At 33.8% G+C, this 18,326-nt stretch overlaps 1 pseudogene; it reads left to right on the top strand.

The window, feature by feature from the left end:
• The first annotated feature begins 9,070 nt into the window (after positions 1-9,070).
• LOC149537315 (peroxisomal 2,4-dienoyl-CoA reductase [(3E)-enoyl-CoA-producing] pseudogene) lies at positions 9,071-17,511 on the top strand (annotated as a pseudogene).
• The last annotated feature ends 815 nt before the right edge of the window (positions 17,512-18,326 follow it).

Genomic DNA, 18,326 nt, shown 5'->3' on the forward strand with positions numbered 1-18,326 from the left:
AGAATGGACAAAATTTGGTTGCACCATTCTTTCTGACGGGTGGACGGATGGGAAGAGCAGGACCATAATTAATTTTTTGGCCTGCTATAATGATAATGTGGTGTTCCTGAAATCAATCGATGCCTCCAACAAGGTAAAAAATGCTCAGACATTAGCATTGATGTTGGAGAACATGGTCTTAGAGATTGGCATTGAAAATGTGGTGCAAATCATCACAGACAATGCTGCTGCATATGTATCAGTAGGTAAACCGTAATTTTATGTTGCACGTGCATTGTGAATTTCACAACAAGAATTTTTAATAGTTTGATATATTTGAAAAATTGGAAACTAATTAGTATTTGCTTTTACAATTAGCAAGAAAACTCCTACAACAGAGGCACCCCACTCTCTCTTGGACCCCATGCGCAGCACATGTCCTTGATCTTCTTTTGGAGGACATGGGAAAACTTGAGTGGGTCACTCCAATTGTGGAGGATTCAAGGCGGGTGACAAAATACATATACAATCACCCATGGGTCCTTAGCCTGATGAGAGAGCACATTGATGGCAAAGAAATTGCCAGGCCTGCCGTCACAAGGTTTGCAATGATTTTTTTGACATTGCAAAGCATTCTCGATAATTTGGCTTCTTTGAAGCAAATGTTTGTTTCCAAAAAATGGCTTGCTTCCACATTTTCAAAGAAGAGTGAAGGAGAGAATGTTGTGTGGATTGTGTTTGATAAATATTTTGAAGATAAGGCTGATGAAATAGTAAAGGTAACTACAAAACTTTAAGTTTTAGTTTACACTTTACAACTTTATAACATATTAAGTTTGTAACTCAAGTAAATAATAATTTTTTAACTTGTCAACTAATTTCAAATTTATATTGCAGGTGTCTAAGCCTTTAGTTGGAGTTTTGTGTTTGGTTGATGGAGACCAAACGCCAATGGGTGAACTATATGAGGCCATGGACAAGGCCAAAGAATCTATCAAAAATTACTACAAGGGGGAAAGCATCAAATATGAACCCATTTGGCAGATCATTGATAGAAGGTGGAATAATCAGCTTCACCAACCCATTCATGCAGTAGGATATTTCCTCAACCCACGTTTTAGGTATATTGTAAGATCATTCTTACTCAAATTTAAGTTAACAAAGACTTGAGTTCATTTTGCTTTCGTAGGGTGTTGGGTGTGTACTAAAATTGGAAGACTTATTTGTTTTTGGTTTTTGGTTTTAGGGCTGATGGTACATATGTAGATCTTGATGGAGAGGTCATCAGAGGCCTAAGTGAGTGCGTCAAAAAGATGGTAACCAGTGAGGAAACAAGAGATAAAATCATCGCTGAGCAGGAGATCTTCACTTCAGCAGGAGGCAAGGTGTTCTCCACTTCTCTCTGCAAGAGAGCAAGGCTTACACAAACCCCAGGTAATACATTTGCAAACTTCTGAATCTCAAATGCTAAATTAATATTTATGTTTCATTTTTTGTTGTCTATTAGTATTTTCTAACTTGTACAATTTTTGTGATGCAGTGGCTTGGTGGACCACTTGGGGTGCAAGCACTCCAAATCTTGCAAAATTTGCTCTCAGAATCCTATCACAGCCTTGTAGCGCATCACATTGTTAGCGCAACTAGAGTTTGTTTGAGGCCATCCACACAAAAAAGAGAAACAGGTTGTCCCAAAAGAGGATGAATGACATGGTCTATGTCCAATATAATCTTAAATTGCGCATGAAAAAGGCGCAACAAGATCCTCCTGGGCCAATCGATTTGGATGAGATAGATCCTTATTATGATTGGATGGCACAGGAGTAGGCTCCCTTATTTACACAGGAGGACATCTCCAATTTGGAGAGGGAGGCCACGGAGGAGGCTGCAGAGGAGGAAGGGGGTGGAACTAGATATGACATCGATTTGGATGACATCGAGGAGGGCAATAATGAGGATGATGACATTGAGCTTACTAAAGAGGACCTTGACATCTTGCGCACAGTGAATGTGGAGATACCAACATCTAGTTCTATAGCTACACCATCTCTTGCATTGGCACAGACACCAACACGGGCACAAACCCTGCGGGGTTCTAATTCTAGAGCTTTACCCTCTCCTGCACTCACTAGTAAAGTGACTGGGAAGAGGAAGATGTAGTCCTATATTTGACATTTGTACTTATTTGTAGTCATGTTGATGTGCTTATTTGAACTCTTTACATTTGACACTTTATTTATGAGAATACTTCTCATGTGTTGTGAACTTGTTAGTTGTTAGTAATTTACAACTTGTCACTACTTACTTGTTAGTAATTTACTGATTAATAACTCTTTTTGCATTGATATATATCTAAACATGATTGTTTCTTATGTATTGTTAGTAATTAAGTCATTAGATGCAAAAAAACATTGAATTCTGTAAAAAAATCGCATTTTTTTATTAAAATATAGTGGTTTTTTAGTTCCCAATTTTTTCCCCGATTTTTTCTCGATTTTTCCCGATTAAACTTTTTCAGGCCTAGGCGATTAATCTCCTCAGGCAATTTTTACATCAATGGTTTTAACTATTAAGATTTAATTAATAGTTTAAGATTATAAAATATATAAAGTATATGAAAATTAAGGTTGGTGGAAACGTTTTTTAAATATTATAATTAGAAACTGAAGTTTAGAGGGAACTTTTAATCCATCCAAAAATAGTACATGGGAAAAACGTACAAAATGTTCCTTTAAATTCTTTCTCTAAACTTGGAAACATAAACTGAAATTTGGCATTTGAATTTAAATTTGAAACTTAGCAAAACCAAAACATGTGTTTACATTGTGTATTCCTTATGCTAATGTTTTGGGTTTTGGGTTGACTAGTGTTGACCAGTTATAGGACATCTACCAGAGGCTTGGGGGTTATGTGATTGTGATGTCATGATGATGTTTTATTTGTTGATCTTTATAAACCCAACCATGATTATGTGATGGAATGCTCTATGTATTGGTTATGATTACTGATTGTTAAAGTTGAGAATCTTATGTTTGAGACCTTTGACTTAACCATTATTTTTGATCATCGATCAGTTATCCTTGGATATATTCTAGTCGCCATGATGGGACTAATATGTGGATTTATTCTTGATGATGTCATGTTGTGACATGTATGACTCAACCATTTTGGAGTCCTCGATCAGTATGTTTTTGAGATATTCTTGGTTGCTTGTTGAGAACCAATGGATATGGTGATCTAATTTGAGATATATTCTGGTTATTAAGAACCAATGGATACTTTGATTATCAGTGATACTTCAGTTGCCAATAGAGAGCTGTTGTAGTCATGATTTTCTATGGATATTGCTCATGAAGATTTGATGCTTTTATGCATATTTGATGATTTTATCATGGATATTTGATGATTCTTATTGTGGATATTTGATGATTTTATGGACTTTCTTTATGATTATGATACCATGAGCATTAGGGTAGGATATTTGCATGTAGTGTCGAGAAGTGGCTTGCAATGGGGGCCAGGGCCCTAAGAGGCTGCCAAGGTAACTCATTGTAAGTTGGATTAATAAGTGATAACATTCACACTTAATACTAACTGAATGAACCTAAAAAGATAAGAGTTTTGGTTCTCGCCCATGCCTTGAGTTCTTGTATAGGCTAGGATGGGAGTAGAGAGAACGCATGGTTGCGACCTTGCATTCCATAGTATGCCTTGTCAGTATGAAAGGATACTAGTGGCCGCATGAGATCTGTATGGACCCGTGGAATTTAGCTAACTGCCAGGATAACTTGTACGAGATAAATGCGATGACACTTTCCCGCTTGCATAGTAGGTTCCTACATGTCATTGTGTGCCTCTGGGAAGTAGATGTCTGTTTTGTGATTGGAACCTTTGAGTTAGTATACTTTTAGGATTCCTGTACTTTAGAGACTTGTGCTATGTGGTTTTGATAGCCTGTTTGGGACTTGAGATTATCTCCTCAGCATGGTGGGAGTGGACCACTTAGGTACCACGTGGTCGGGTGGTAGTGTATTTTCCACTCTTATCATTTGAGATTCATTGAGACATCGTGACTGATGCGTCCTTCGTGATGGTGGATATGTATCCTTTCATTGATGATTAGCATATGTTAGATGATGTTATCTTATGCTTATATTTGCATGTTAGATTACTTTCTACATATGATGTTGTATTTATTAGGAGTGACATTCCTACTATGTTAATACCGATGATCTCTTTGATGATTTGGGATGTTACGCATAGAGGGATGGCTAGGGCCCACGATGGTCTAATGATGCTATTAACAGTTGGGAGGAATTGTGCATTTAGTTTATTTTATTTGATCTTTATGATGGATGTAAATGAATTTTATGATGATTGTATCATGAGTATCATGTGATTATCTTTACTTTGATGTATCATGGATTAGAATAGGATGACGTACCTTATTCTACATATGTATATTCTTTTAAGCCTTCATACCCTGTGACATGTACAGTGGATGAATGAGCTTTTGGATATGTAATAATTGAACATTGGACTTATCATTATTATTTCATGTGGATGTTTATTAGATGGATTCATGTATGTAATCCAACGTTAAGGGATCTTAAAGAATGTCACCTGTTGTGCATTTCATGTTTACTCTCTAGACGGACATTTCTTTTGCTTCCATTATTGTGAATAAGTTTTATGTGGTATTTACTTTCATGTAATTTTAAGGAAAAAAAAAAAAATGCTACCAAACTTAGTGAAATTCTAGGTTAATTCTTTGGATCCCTTGGCAGGGTATTACAATACTATTGGAAATATGATCAGTTAGATGTCTTGATGGTTGTCATTTATGGAAACATATACTTAGCATTTCATTTATGCATATAGAGACATAAAATTGTCTAAGTATTAGACAATTTGCAGGAGTATAGTGAACAAATCTTAATAGTATGAATGATGTGCATAGAGTTAGCTTATGTATAGTTAAGAAAAGATTTGTGACACCTTCATTATGATGTTTTGCAGTGTGCATGTGTGTATGATCAATATGGTGGAAGTAACAATAAATTTAACTGTGTTGGTATTTAACAATACCAAATAGAGCATAGCAGAAAACAAAGTTGTACGACTTTAGGAATTATCTTGGTTTTAAAATAAGTACTAAGTCATGTTAAGACAACTATTTGGATATTATTTTATATTATGTCATGCATGTGAAGAAATGGAAGTTGTCTCAATAACAATTTGTGAATGCACAAGATATAAGTAAAGATCTTATGTTGTGCAGATAATGTGAATGTGATTTACGAAGTAAATGTATGTGATGCATAGATATGGTGGAAGTTGCATGATTAGATGTGATGTGCAAACTATTGTGAGAACCATTTGTGAGCCTTGTGTGATGTGAAATATGATGTTAGATTAGAGAAAGTGCAAGTTATAGCATGAAGCAAGTATTGTATATATATCTATTTTGTGAAGAAACTAAATTATATAATTGCATGTTAGGGTAGTGGGATCTTCTTGCATACATTTTAATTGATCTACCAACTCCTAACAAGGCTATAGAAACTCCTAATAGGGCCGAGGCTTCTAAAAAGGCCTAGTCCTCTAACAAGGACTCAAGACACTATATGTACATCATAGACTCCTAAAAGGGTCAATATCCTCAACCAAATCCTATTGTTTAGTGAATCATCTAGTGGGTGTCATTCCCACTGTGGTTTTCCCTTGGCTAGGGTTTCCCTAGTTAACAAATAATGTTGTTATGAGTTCTCTATGTGTATGGATATATTTGTTGTTCAACATTGTTGGTTTACTTTCATATGCAAGTTATAAAGTAATTAACAATATTCAGTTGTGGGAAAAAGTTTGTAGATACTTATTCACCTCCCACCCCTAATATTATCTATTTCTAATAATTGGTATCAGAGCACAGTTACTTTGAAGAGGCTTAACAACTTAAGTAATAGCTTAGTAAATATGGAATAGTTGAAGAAGAATCTCTTGAACATATTAACCTTCTTACTGAAGAGAGAGATAACTTGAAAGATAGATATAAAGATGTAAAAATTTACATTGGAAAGCTAAAAGATGAAATTGATGATCTGATATCTAGCAAGGAACCTTTTGCATAGATCAATGTTAATGATGATATAGAAAATATTAAGAAAGAGAAAGAGATCTTGAAACATGAGTTGAAGATTGTTGAACTAAAGTGGAGTCTTAAAACTAGTAGCAATAAAAGTAAACCTGATCTAAAATATGAGAATGCAGACCTTAGATCCTAGTTAAGTCAAGTGACATCTAAAATAGATTATATTAAGATAGAGCATGCATAGTTGGAAAAATAAAACATCATTGTGAAAGGAGAATTTACACAAGCTAAATAGCAGTTAGTGAAACTTTACACAAGTTTTGAGAAAATCGATGAGAAAATATTTCATCAAAGACCTTCTTATGACAAGACAGGCCTTGGATATCTTCTTGGAGAGAAGTCAAAAAAGAAAGATGAGATTAGGATAAAACCATATTCTATATTAGAAATCTCTAAAGAAAAGTTCAAGTGGTGTGATGAAGCTGAGAAAACTAAATTGACAAAGAAATTTGATGAACTTAGAAAAATAGAGCAAGTTGAAGAACCTAAGCAAGATGATTCGTCCAAAGAGGTAAGACACAAATTCAAAGATAGATGTTTCATATGTAATGACATTGGACATATGAAGAGAGATTGCACATGTAACTATTTTTAACCTATTACTAATTTCTATTGTTATAATTGTCATGTTTATGGACATAAGGTAGTAGAATGTAGGAAACCTAAGTTTGTTGATGACAATAAGAATAGTAGAATGTTTAGGAATACTAACCCTATAGGTAATGGAAGAAATATATCATAGAGAAGATATAATTATGGAGAGAAACCTAATGGTGAGAAAAAATAGTTTGTTTGTTACAAATGTAACAATCCTAGACATTTTGCAAGGAATTGTAGAGCACGAAAGTCAAAATGGGAACAATCAGAGGATAAATGCACATGTATGTCAGTTATGAAATAACTTTGGACACACAGTAAGATTCTATAGAATGGACGAAGGGAAATTTAACAAGAACCCTAATCATAGAAGGAACAACAAAAGGAATGCTAGAAGGAATGAAAATGGAGGCAACAACAGCAAAAAAGAAGCACTCAAGGAACATGTTGAGGAATTCAAAGAAGTGTTTGTGAAGGATTGTAATCTAGAGAGTTCACATATAGTATTGGAAGAACAATTCTTTAATGCACAGGATGGAAAGTTAAATTCAAAAATTCTTTGTGGCTCAACCTATCTAAATTAAGCTACTATAGGAGCAACAGAGCATCAGTAGTCAAAACTAATGTTAGAGAGTGAGTTAGAGATTGCACAGTTAATAGAAGGTAAAAGGCATAGATAGAAAGTTATGGTTTAGTGCACAAGTATTGATGTGATCACAATAAGTGAGAATTACAAGATCAAGGTCACTAGTAAACAAAGACAATATTTTAAGTTTGTAGTAGATATGCATTTATTGGGTAGTGTAATTTGAAATGATTTAAGGATTGTGAACAATATTTGATGTATTAATATTTGTTCATGCAAAGTGTCTTAAGTGAAATGAAGAGTGATTTGATAGAAATTGAAGTGCAAAGCAAGTTTGTGAATAAGGAAGTCACAAAAAACCTAAAATTGCAAATTTGAGGTATTTTATAGAGTGTTGAATCCAATTCTGTGAAATTTTTATGGTTATAAAGGAATGGCTAGTCAAAGAGTGCATGATATTAGTGACAGACCAAGGTCTAAGTTCAAGAAACACCCATTCGTTTCTTTATTAGATGATCTTGTAGACACATTTTTGCAAGTTTCAAAAAATGTGTTACATGTACAAGATATAAGGAGTTGTATACATTGCAAAATTGAGAGTATAGGTGATGAGGGAATTCACAAGGACTTAGGAGTCATGTGTAATAATGACTTACCCTTGAAATCTGAATATGCACACCTTGAAGATTTGAATTTGGTGAAGTATATGTTCTACACAGAATTCAAAAATCATGAGTAGACTCAAATTGTATTGAGTAGAATACATGATGATATGTTTTGGTTAGGTGATGTGTAGATTGTCATTGACAATGACCTAATCCACAAGGTCATAGGATTTAACAATAAAGGTTGCAATCCTATTAATGAGAAAAGCATCAAGAAAATAGTGGAGACCAACCTAAAAACTAAGTTTGATAGAAGGAATATGAGGGTTGATCCTATTCAGGATAAAGGAGTCAAATTGTTAACAAAATCTTAAGGTATAAGTTGAACCATGGATCAAGGGTAAAATCTCTACCAGCTATATTCCTTCATATAGCTTATGTGATGGCCATTGAAAGGAGAAAAGTTAATTTGTGTGAAATTTTCAAAGTATAGCTATTGGATAATATTGCAAAGATAAAGAAAAAAAAGAGCACAATATTTAGATTTGAGTCCTTATTAACTCATTTGTTCTTCTTGGTTACAAGGAAGTTTCCTAGAGTGATAAATTGGGATAGCAACAAGTGCACAATGAAGATTGTAACTCAAAGCTACAGATCTAAACCTAAAAATGTTAGAAACATTGATATTGATAGGATGATGAAGAATTTTAAGTCTAAGATGAAATTGAGGTGTAGGATACCTCCCTCTATGGCACAAAAGTATAAGGATAATTTGTACTTCATGGTGGAAATTGATAACACTTGCATGGAAGTAGTGATACCTAGAGTGAAGTTCATTAAGCCTATGGCCATGAGATTAGTGCTAAACTAATTGAAGGGTGTGCACAAATCATACTCAAGTCTAAGATGGACATAGAATTTCCTAGATGGGGAACATATGATGAAAGATTAAAGATTGTAGAATCTAAGCTCCATAACAAGGAGAGAAAGAAGAAAGTAGAGAAGGAGATGGATTCCATCCTCAAGGAATCTTGCATGACCAAGAAGGGATTCAAAAAGATAAGGGGAATTGCACTAGAGATGAAGGCCAATGGATAGTCCTAATTGTTAGCAACAACACCTATTGTGGTAGCAAGACCTTTAGAGGGAGTAATGATGGCACAACCATGTGCCCAAGCTCCCATTGTACCATATGCAGTAGTTGCAAAAGTGCAACTTTTAAGAGAAATATATGAGCAAGCAAGAAGGCAGTTAGAGGTATAAGCACCTACTACCTGAGGAAGTTAGGGGGACTGGTGAAGGTTAAGCAAGAGCCCACACCTCAAGAAAAGAAAAGAGTAAAGCAAATCAACAATGGGCCTGGAAAAAGGAGGAAAACCATGCAAGTGAGAAGTTCTCAAAGCTTAGATGATGATGATCAAGATAAAACTATTGAGCAAGATGCATAGGAAGCCAAGATAGCTATAGGCAAGAAGGCATGGAAACCAAAGGTAGAGAATCTAAACATTTAGATTATAAATGATGACAATTTTGTTTAGTTGAATAAAATTTATAGCATGGATAGTTGTATGGATCGAAGGAAATTAAAGAATGCCATAATAAGAAATATGATTCCTAGGAATAAGAGATTTGATAGCATTTAGAATAAGATTCTTGAATACCTATACAATAGGCTGATCAATAGGAAGAGAAGAGTGGTAGAAGAATATTTGAATATGAGAATCACATCCATAAATAAGTTATGTAATGTTGGATCAAAAGCCAAATTTGAGAAAATTTTGAAGGGTATTGAGCCCTTGCTGAGGAAAAAAAGAATAGTAATTCTTTTGATGGGAGGCGATTATGAGGAGTTAAGGAAAGAAATAGAGGAGGCTATAGTGAAATATATGTCCTTGGTACCGAAGGAGTGTGTGCAAGAAAAGGCTGATAGTCTAGTATATGTACAGGTAGACACACTTTCGAGTAAAGAGGAAGAGGCAGAAAGGACACAACAAGCACTATCTCCACCTCACATTGTTATGGGTACTGAATCCATGCAAGTGGATAGTATGCACATAACTATAGATATAAAGCAAAATCCATTTGTAGTGTATGGGGTAGATATTGTTGGCAATATTAGTACCTATACTAGTTCTAATGATGAAGAGAAAGACAAAAGGAAGAAGGAAGAAGAAGAAAAGAAGAGAAAGGAACATGCAAAAAAGAAAAGAAAAGAAGATGAATAAAAGAAGCAGAAAGAAGAAGAGGAAAAGAAAAAGATAGAAGAAAAAGAGAAGAAGAAGAAAGAGGCTAAGGAAAAGAAGAATGTAGAGGAACAGATGAAAAAGACTACTATATCTTTAGTAGTATTAGTAGCTAGAACATCAGTACATATTCCATTTGATGATGAAGAATAGAAAGAGCTAATGGACACTTTGAGAAAATTGTTTGACATAAACAAATCTATGAAGTCTTTGGCTGAAGTCTTAGAACACATGTAGAAGATAGTTTCCACAACTATAGCTAATCTAGACTTGCAAACCAAGGAAAAAGAGTTGGTGAAGACCTTTGATGAGGAATTCATAACCTTAACTGAAGTAGTAGCAGTGCAAGCATAGAGTAATCATGATGCAACCCTATTCAACACAATGTACACTAATGTGCATAATGATTTGAAGGCACTTGATGGAAACATCATGGAATTGAGACAATGTATTGCTGAAGGTAAGAAGTTGTTGTGGACAGTGTGCAATGTCTTACACTTACTTATCTGACTTTGATGCAAAGATCAAAGGCCATATGAGTGAGCTTTAGTCACTCGCTATAAGACTACAACAACCAAAGATCAGAATTGATGATTCTAAGAATGAGATTAAGAAGATCCACAATGCTATTAGAGGCATTGAATGTGACATGGATAAGGTAATAAGAATAATCTCTATTCTCAAAGAATATCTGGCACCCAAGGTTGTAATTTTGTAGAGGCAATTGGAAAAATGTTTTTTAGCAAAGAATTCCTATGACAAATTTTCCTATACTGACTTGAGCATAGTTGAAGTTGCATCCTATGCACTTTGTGCACTCATCAGTATATCAAATATAGTAAAGGGCAACTAGAAGAAGGGCTTTGACAAACTGAAAATTGATTTGGCAGATTGCATATCTAGAATGACAAGCTGATCAACATGTAGCAAGTTTTTTGATATAGTTTTTGACACCTTTTCCATTGATGTCAAAGGGGAAGTATTGTGTTATTATGTAGAGGAAAATTGTATAGATGTAAATGTATATGTAAGAGGAGCTTATGTATGCATCGATGTAAAGGAGTGATAAGGAATGTAATGATCCACCAAAACATGAATAAAATTGTTATGATTTGAAGGCCATTTTTGTGTAGTTATTTCATTTTATTTTTTTATACATTACATCATTTCGAGACTTAGCCAATTTTTTCAAATTTTGCCATCAATGCCAACATATACTCATCCTTGATGGTTTTCATCTATGGCAACATATACTTAGCATGTCATTTATGCATATAGAGACTGAAAATTGTCTAAGTATTAGATAGTTTGTAGGACCACAATGAATAGATCTTAATAATATGAATGATGTGCAAAGAGTTAGATTATGCATAGTTGAGGAAAGCTTTGTGACACCTTCATTATGATGTTTACTAGTGCACATGTGTGTATAATCAATATGGCGCAAGTTACAGTAAGTTTAACCGTGTTGGTATTTAATAGTGCAAAACAGAGCTTAGTAGAAAATATTGTTGTACAGATTTAGGAATGATTTTGGTTTCAAAATAATTACCAAGTCATGTTAAGCTGACCATTTGGATATTATTTTATATTATGTCAAGCATGTGAAGACATGGAAGTTGACTGAGTAACAATTTGTGAATGTGGAAGATATAAGTAAAGATCTTATGTTGCATAGATAATGTGAATGTGAGTTGTGAAGTGAATGCATGTGATGTGAAAATATTATAGAAGTTTCTTAATTTGATTTGACATGAAAAATATTGTGAGAACCATCTATGAGCCTTATGTGATACAAAATCTGATGTTAGATTAGAGAAAGTGTGAGTTACAACAATAAGAAAGTATTGTATGTATATTATTTTTTGAAGAAATTGAATTGTATAATTGCATTTTAGGATAGTGGGCTCTTCTTGCATACATTGTAATTGATCTACCAACTCCTAGCTGTAGACACCTAAAAATCCTTTAGAAAATAAAGTATTTTTATTTTCTGAAAAATTCCCGATGACATCATCATTTATTAATTAATTAATTATTTAATTAATTAATTAATTAATTTTTATGCCATTAAATCCTTTTATCTTAATTAAAAATATTTAATTAAGGAATCCCTCCCAAAAATGTTTAAATCTTATTTAAACATTTTTTCCTTATTTATTAATTATTTAATTAATAAATTGACCAAAAATCCTAAAAAAAAATAAAAAATTTATTTTTTTTCCAAAAGATGGCCAATTTCCTTATGACAAATAACCTCTTCCAAAATCTTCTAATCCTTCTTTAATTTTGATTAAAGGCTAATCCCATCATTTCCTACCCCTAATCCCAACTCAAAATATTTAATTAAAATTAAATATTAATCCTCATGTTTATTAAATAAGTTTTAATAAATATCTCCTCAACCCAAACCCTTGAAATAAATAAAATTTTATTTATTTCCTAAAAATCTAATTTATCCTCATCCTAAGAAGTTCTAGACTCTTCTAGAAAGTCTTCATCCTCATCCTAGGAAATTCTAGACTATTCTAGAAAGTCTTTATCCTCCTCCAAAATCTAGACTCTTCTAGAAGATGTCTTTAAACCTAATCCTAATCCCCTCCTAACCTTGTCATATTCCCTAAACATGGGTTAAAACTTACTAACCCAAGCCAAAGTTAACAAATATCTCCTCCTTCACCCACCCTCATTAAATGCCATCCACTTGCCTATCCCTAAGCTAATCCTAAACCATCCTAATCCATCCTCTAATCATTTGCACAAGCCTAAGCAAGCTTAAAACCTTCCTAATCAAGTCCAAGTCAAATTTTCTCTCATCACCCTAAAAATATCTCAACCATAAAACTTTATGAAGTCCACTAGGTCATAAATGACTCTTACAAGCCCTTTTATTGCTCTTACAAGTCATTATGAGGGTCTTTATGAAGATTTTATCCCTTGAGCCTCCTTTGTTGACTCATCCTTCCCCTTTTCTCCATCCTCTCACCATGTGACATGTGTCACTCCTTGATTGGCTATAAGGAAGCACAATCCATGTGCTCTCCTCTCATGCAATCTGAGCCCTCCATAAGCTTTTTCCCATCCTTGCATCTTAGCCCTCAATCCCTCAAGCCTCTTGCCTATAAATTAGATCCTTCCCCTTTGTAAAATAACACAATCCATGAAGTAAAGTTATAATGCTATTTTGAGAGCCAAATCCATACTAAAGCCATCTATCCACACCAAAAATCCACAATCATCCATTGAAGCCTTTGGAAGCATATTGAGCATACATCCTATCCATTTAGATAAAGCTACTCAACAAGAGAGCTTCTTATTGAGAGAGTCCATTAATGGCTCATATTCTCAATTGAGAGCTCATCTTAGTCTATCTTGAAGTTTATGAATTTTTTTTAGTTTGTAGAAGCTTTATTTAAATTTGGTTTCTATTAGCATACTAACATTGCTCATATACACTAGCAAGACTGTAGCAAATCCTAATAGGTTTGAGGCTTCTAACAAGGCCTAGTTCTCTAACAAGGACTCAAGACACTATACATATTTTAGATATTCTTAACAAGGTCAATATCCTTAACCATATTCTATTGTTTAGTGAATCATCTAGTGGGTATCATTCCCACCAGGGTTTTCCCTTGGTTGGGGTTTCCCTAGTTAGCAAACAATGGTGTTATGAGTTCTCTATGTGTATGGTTATATTTACTATTCAACATTGAAATTTTACTTTCATATGCAAGTTATAAAGTAATTAACAATATTGAGTTGTAGGAAAAAGTTTGTAGAATACTGCTTGACCCCCCTCTCAATATTATCTATTTTTAATAATCATTTAGACAATTTTCTATCTCTATATGCATAAATGAGATGTTGAGTATATGTTTCCATAAATGACAACCATCAAGACATCTAACTAACCATATTGCTAACAACATCTTGACAACAGCATTTGGAAAAATTGGCTAAGTCCCAAATTGATGTCATACATAACAAAATCAAACGAAATAACTATAAAAAAATTGCCTTCAAAACATAAGAATTTTATTCATGGTACCCACAAGATGATGTACTAATATAGATATTTCTTGTTAGAGGATAGACCCTGTTAGGAGTTTGTTACAACATTCAATATAGATGATTCCATGTTAGGAAACTTTGAATCCCTCTTAGGAGATCCCAACCCTGTTAGGAGTTGTGGAAGACAACTGGACCCATTGCCCGGACAACTTCAAGGCTAAGATCAAAGAACCCACTATCCAAATGATCTCTATATTATTCCTTGTAGAATAATAGAACTAAAATATATTTCCTTCCTCTCTCTCTATCCTATCAACCAAACTTTTTCTCCTTTAGATCTTGTAACCAAAATTCATACTATGCATCCAATGATCTCTTGGATCACTTACACACATTCAACAAGTATTCTACTCACTAGTACATTTGCACCCATTTTTCTACCAAAGCTATGAATCCTCCTTATTTTTTGTTTTCATTCCTATGTTGGTCGCAAAAAAAGAAAAGAAATTCCCGCTTTGGTCAAAATTTCGACCAACAACATGAGTTTGCCCAAGTTGAAAATATCCAAAGCTAAAAGTTTGATAAAGATGCTTGAGTGCGCATTTGAGTTTAATAAAGTTTTCATTACATTTGGTGATTTTGTGGGAGGATGAACTCTGGTGATTTCAAGATTTTGACTATTTTTTCTCATGAGATTTCATGCCATAACTGTGAAGTGGGAAGAGGTTGGATGCTTTCAGCGGTTCCTCCATAATGACTTCGTTATTCTCTTTAGCCTAGGAATCATAATAATTGAAACATTTGTCAAGCTCATTTCTAAATTATTGAAGGTATTTGCACATATAAGAACTAGTTAAATAATAGGCTTAATATTAAAGTTCATATCCTCTTGCAATATATGTTATGTTTTATGTTTGGACTCTGTATTGAAAGAAACCCTAATAAAAGTCTTCATTGTAGATTTTGCATCAGTTGAAGAGTTTGAATGATAATTGGAAATGAGAAGTAGTGGGGAGATCTTCCTATAATCTAGATAGTTCGGTGCCCCTTTTCATGCATGCTCTCTCTTTATTAAAGAAAATCCTTGGTTCTTTCAACTTTTTAAATCTAAAATCCTTCATTGATATTTAAAAATGGGTGTAAATTGAATGCATATGGCTCAAGCATTTTGTGTAATCCTTGTTCTTTCAAATTTTTACATCTAAAACCCTTCATTAACATTTGAAATAGGGCATAAACTGAATGCATATGGCTCAAACATTTTGCTTACAACCAACCAAAAATGTGATTAGTACCAACATAGGTTAGGCAGATTAGTATCAAGCAATAAAGTGTAGCTCACTAATGTTTTTGTTTACTGTAGGTGTAGCAGAATATGATTGAGAAGAGGCTATAAAATGATTTTTGATCTGTGAACCCTAGTGAACATCAAACACATATTTTTACACTTTCCTATATTAATCAACTCTTACCAATTACTGCTCATTTAGTTAAATGTTTAGAAACAACAAATTATCTGTTGGAATTGACAAAAGAAATAAACAAACAAGACAAACAATTGGTAGAAAACTTATCACAACAAATTGCAGATGAAGACAAAGCTTCAAAATGGGTGAAAAACTTTTCCATGGTTCTGTATTATCTTGTTCATAGGACCTTTCCTAGTTATCTCTAGGCATGGTAGCTTTGTTCATTCTAGCCATTATTATTCCTTAATTTCAAATAAACATAGGGGCTCTATTCATCCTTAACTTCTATGAGTTAGGGGCATGGTGCTTTATTTTCATCTTCCTACAACTTTTGTTTAACTGTTGCTATCTTTAGTCCCTTGTGGACATTAATATAATTTTCTTTTCTTGCTATACACAAGGTCTGGTTTGACTGTTTTCTTTTGAGATTTTATCTTGAAGTTCATTTGGTAATGCTAAACTATATTGATATTTAAGCTTCCTTTGGAACTTGATGATTTCTTTTTTGAGGGTGATTTCTATTTACTTGTTCTGCCCGCAGTTTCCATTGTCTTCTTTCTCATGGGAGACGACAATATCGTAGGCATAATCTTCTTGGTCAATTGGAATGTGCCTTGTGATCCACGCCATGGAGGATCCAATTTAAGTCCTTTGTATGATGACAACTTATAAAGTGGCTATAAACCCCAGATGTAATTCCTTCAAACAAAGAGTAGCACAATAAATTTATTAAGTTTTTCCATAATCTGTACAATATTTATTAATTATTGTGCATTACAGTATTTCACAATTATTATCTCAAACACAGATGATCTAATGAGGGTATTGAAACCTATGGATGAGAAATGACTGAGTGCTTCGTGGGAGCACACATATGGAGACTACAACTTGAGTATTTGCCATTGTCTAAACACGCATGTTGTTGATTAGCTATGTTGTGGAAAATGATGGGGAAAGAAATTTAATCTAGTTTCCTAATGAGGTTAAGTGATCTATTGAAGTGCAAGTGGAAAATCAGTTTGTGCTGATTTGCACAAGGAGTTTTGGGTCAAGCTTCTAGAGAAAATCACTGATGAATTCGATGCATGGCTTTGACATTGATGTTCTGAGGAATAGTGCCAAGTCACTTGGATGTTTGAATTGATCTCTCTATTGAAGCATAATTTCTTAAGGAATTTTTTTTGAAGGGTGTAGTTGATTCATACTTTTTAGTTTATTATGAAGTATGTCGATGGAGGAAGTGCTAAGTTTTTGTCAACTCTTTTCAGATGTTTTAGCTTTTTCGCCTAACTTTGGCTTGAAGTTAGCTAAATTACATGTGGTTGTGGTACCGGATATTGATTCTATTGGCACATTTATAATGAGTTAGGAAGCATTGAAGTATTTGAGGGAAGGTGGAATTGGAAAGCCTCCTTTAGAAGCTGGTGTTATTTTAAACTTAAGTGCTACAATACAGTACTCAGCTTTATGGTATCAAATTCATGTCTCTGCTGCAAAGGTTCATTTTTAATTATTATATTCTTCTTGGATTAAGATTTGAATTAACTATTTAATAAATTTAAATGTTTTGGCATAAACATGAGAGTCGTTTTACTTACATGATAATTTAAACAAGTTATCTAGCAAAGTTTTGTTTTGTTTACAGGCAGCTGTTGATAGTCTTACAAGATCTATGGCTTTAGAGTGGGGGATAGACTGTGGAATACATGTAAATGGTATTGCACCTGGTCCAATTGAAGGTACTCCTAGAATGGACATACTTTCACCCAAGGAACTCCTAGGTGATCTTCGAAAAAACCAACCTCTTTATAAAGAAGGAGAAAAATGGGATGTTGCTATGGTGATCATCTATTTGGCATCTGACACTGGTTAGTATCTCTTGAACCTATCTAATAATCATTGAGGGGTAGAGGTTGTAAGATACTACAATTACATCATCCCTTTTTTCCTTTCCTCATGCAGATATTGAACATGTAATGCACAAAATTAGTAATAATATACATGTAAAATTTTCTAATTCTCATCGAATAACCAAATTGTTCAGTTACTTTGATGGAATTTCCCTACCTTTGGCTTATTCAATTTAACAATGTCAACAATGCTATAGCACCCTTGAGAGTTCCATGAAACTAGTGAGAAAATGAGAGCTGTATATTTTGATATGGGTTTCTAAAATTGCACGTCTTGGGATTTTAGCGTGCACTCATATTGAAAATATTAGATTCTTTGTATGTAAGGAAATATAATAAAATTGGAACAAATGTTATTATGTGTTTATATTTGCTCTTAAGAAAATATTTTTCATAGCTTAAGTTGTACAAAACTTTGGGAAATTGGAAGTAGGATAGAGCTATATAAGATTTTATCATTGAAAGCAATGGATTCTATCTTTCCACATAATGAAACACTGTGGACTGATGTACTGTTGGAATTAACTTCTCACATGCTTTGTCTACCGGCTTGTTCCCACTGCTAGTGCATAAAATCTAATGCATGTCTAGCTTGACAAATCTGATTTGTATTTATCTGCAGAAAATCAAATTCTATTTTATCCTTACTTGCCATGCCTGCAAGTCACTCAACCGCCTCACTATGGTTATATATAGAGGCATGTTTGTAATATTGGTGTGTATCTACATAGTTCCATGTTTGTATTTTTATATGTTGAATCAATGTAATTATGCTATA

This window comes from Cupressus sempervirens, chromosome 9, assembly GCF_028749045.1.
Source record: "Cupressus sempervirens isolate cs-2001-9-10 chromosome 9, ASM2874904v1, whole genome shotgun sequence".
Lineage (NCBI taxonomy): Eukaryota > Viridiplantae > Streptophyta > Pinopsida > Cupressales > Cupressaceae > Cupressus > Cupressus sempervirens.